Genomic DNA, 3126 nt, shown 5'->3' on the forward strand with positions numbered 1-3126 from the left:
GACCTTCTAAGGGCCTCAGTTTCTGGCACATTTTGTGCCTCAACTTCTGGCACTTCTTCTAAAATTTGCTGTTGCACCTCCCTTTCATGCTCAACAACGGGTTTAGTCGGCTCCTGACGGACAGGTTCCGGGTCTTCCCCCATAGCTGTCATGGGTGGAGTTGCAACTGGTAGTGAGAAAAATGGCTCCTGAATCATCGGATTAGGTGCGTGCACCCTCTTCTCCTCAAGATCAATTTTCCGAGCTACCAAGCTCCCCCTCATCATTTCGTCCTCTAAGAAGACTGCATGTCTCGTTTCTACAAACTTTGTATATCTGTCAGGGCAGTAGAAACGAAAACCTTTTGATCTGTTTGGATAGCCAATGAAGTGGCAACTTACTGTTTTGGGATCTAACTTTGCAATGTTTGGATTAAACATTTTGGCCTCAGCAGGGCACCCCCACACCCTGAAGTGTTGTAGGGAGGGCATCCTTCCTGTCCATAGCTCGTACGGTGTTTTGGGCACCGACTTGCTTGGTACTCTATTGAGAATGTGAATGGCGGTTTTAAGCGCCTCCATCCATAATCCCAATGGCAAGTTGGAATAACTCATCATGCTGCGCACCATATCCATAAGGGTACGGTTGCGCCTTTCAGCTACTCCATTTTGCTGAGGCTCGCCCGGCATTGAATACTGGGCTACTATGCCAGTCTCCTGCAAGAACTTCGCAAAAGGTCCAGGGACTTGGCCATATGGAGTGTGTCGACCGTAGTACTCTCCCCCACAGTCGGACCTTACTATCTTTATTCTTTTATCGTGCTGATTTTCAACTTCAGCTTTGAATATTTTAAATTTATCCAACGCTTCCGATCTTTCTTTGATTGGATAAATATAACCATAGCGAGAGTAATCATCTGTGAATGTTATGAACGAGTCATATCCATCCACACTTTTCACCGGAAATGGTCCACAAATATCAGTGTGAATGATTTCTAGTGTGCCTGTGCTATGGATTGCACCTTTTTTTATTTGTTTTACGTACTTTCCTTTAATGCAATCTATGCATTGTTCTAAGTCTGAAAATTCTAACGGAGGAAGAATTTCACTTTTGACTAATCTTTCTATTCTCCCCTTCGAAATATGGCCCAAGCGACAGTGCCATAATTTCGATGAGTAAAATGTTCTTTTTCTTTTCTTTTGTTCTTTATTCGACGCAGAAACATGTTCTTTCACATTGCAAACGGAATAAACTTTTTCACGAAGTGATAACAAATAAAGCTCATCATGTAGTAAAGCATCACCCACATAAGCATTATTTAACCAAATGGCACACTTGCCATGTCCAAAATAACACTCATAATTATCTTTGTCCAAGAAAGAAACACTTATTAAGTTTCTATGACATGATGGAACAAATAAAACATCTCTAAGTAGAAGATTGAATCCATCAGCTAACTCCAAGAAGATATCACCGACAGCTTCAACTTCTGCTTCAACTCCGTTCGCCACTTCAATGCGTCTTTCGCTTCTTAGCGTAGTCCGCGTCGAATGGAATCCCTGTAAAGAATTTGCAACATGAACAGTTGCTCCTGAGTCAATCCACCAAGTGGATTTTGAAAACTGTGCATACAGGGATTCATTGACAAATGAAACTATATTGTTACCTCTTTTTGCCATGATCGACTTTAGCCAAACAGGACAGTCTTTCTTGTAATGCCCGGTCTTCTTACAGTGAAGACAAGTGTCTTTGTCCACTGAGAAAGGCTGTTGTTGACGCTGATGCTGATAGGAAACTTTTCCTTGTGGCTTTGAAGGAGAACTTTTGTTGTTTAGATTGTAATTCTTTCTTTTGTGACCCTGCACATAGTTGAGTGTACCACCATGTGAGGCTTTGAGTTTCTCCTCTTCTTGAACACACATTGCTATTGTCTTTTCAACGTCCCATGTTCCAAGTGACATATTATAGTTCACAACAAAAGCTTCAAACTCCTTCGGCAATGAAGCCATGACAAGGTGGACCAGGAGCGCTGGTTTGATCTCCAGATCCGCATCCATGGGTTTGAGCTTTGCTACCATATTGCTCATCCTGAGGATGTGCTCTCTTATGCCATGACTACCACCTGTGTATTTTTCTGTCACCAGTTGCTCTAACACCTGGGTGGCATATATCTTTGAAGAGCCAGTGAACTGGCTTTTATCTTTGAGAGCAACTCCCCTGCGGAAGTGCACTCTGCAATGGAGCCCACAATGGCGCTCTCAATGGTGTTCTTTATAAAAGCCATGCATTTTGTATTTGCATTGACCCACTTTTGATTATCTATGAGGTAGGTGTTGGAAATATGCCCTAGAGGCAATAATAAATAGGTTATTATTATATTTCCTTGTTCGTGATAATTGTTTATTATCCATGCTATAATTGTATTGATAGGAAACTCAGATACATGTGTGGATACATAGACAACACCATGTCCCTAGTAAGCCTCTAGTTGACTAGCTCGTTGATAAATAGATGGTTACGGTTTCCTGACCATGTACATTGGATGTCGTTGATAACGGGATCACATCATTAGGAGAATGATGTGATGGACAAGACCCAATCCTAAGCCTAGCACAAGATCGTGTAGTTCGTTTGCTAAGAGCTTTTCTAATGTCAAGTATCATTTCCTTAGACCATGAGATTGTGCAACTCCCGGATACCGTAGGAATGCTTTGGGTGTACCAAACGTCACAACGTAACTGGGTGGCTATAAAGGTGCACTACAGGTATCTCCGAAAGTGTCTGTTGGGTTGGCACGAATCGAGACTGGGATTTGTCACTCCGTGTAAACGGAGAGGTATCTCTGGGCCCACTCGGTAGGACATCATCATAATGTGCACAATGTGACCAAGGAGTTGATCACAGGATGATGTGTTACGGAACGAGTAAAGAGACTTGCCGGTAACGAGATTGAACAAGGTATCGGGATACCGACGATCGAATCTCGGGCAAGTACTATACCGGTAGACAAAGGGAATTGTATACGGGATTGATTGAATCCTCAACATCGTGGTTCATCTGATGAGATCATCGAGGAGCATGTGGGAGCCAACATGGGTATCCAGATCCCGCTGTTGGTTATTGACCGGAGAGTCGTCTCGGTCATGT

The 3126-nt window shown here is 42.9% G+C and overlaps 1 long non-coding RNA gene across 1 annotated transcript; it reads right to left on the reverse strand.

The window, feature by feature from the left end:
* Nucleotides 1-783: 783 nt before the first annotated feature.
* On the reverse strand, nucleotides 784-1871 carry LOC120967358 (uncharacterized). Its single transcript, XR_012186798.1, has 2 exons — nucleotides 1646-1871; nucleotides 784-1538 (listed from the first exon to the last, which is right to left on the reverse strand). It is a non-coding gene; the product is annotated as an uncharacterized lncRNA (long non-coding RNA).
* Between the last annotated feature and the right edge of the window lie 1255 nt (nucleotides 1872-3126).

Source organism: Aegilops tauschii, chromosome 6 (genome assembly GCF_002575655.3).
Source record: "Aegilops tauschii subsp. strangulata cultivar AL8/78 chromosome 6, Aet v6.0, whole genome shotgun sequence".
Taxonomy (NCBI): domain Eukaryota; kingdom Viridiplantae; phylum Streptophyta; class Magnoliopsida; order Poales; family Poaceae; genus Aegilops; species Aegilops tauschii.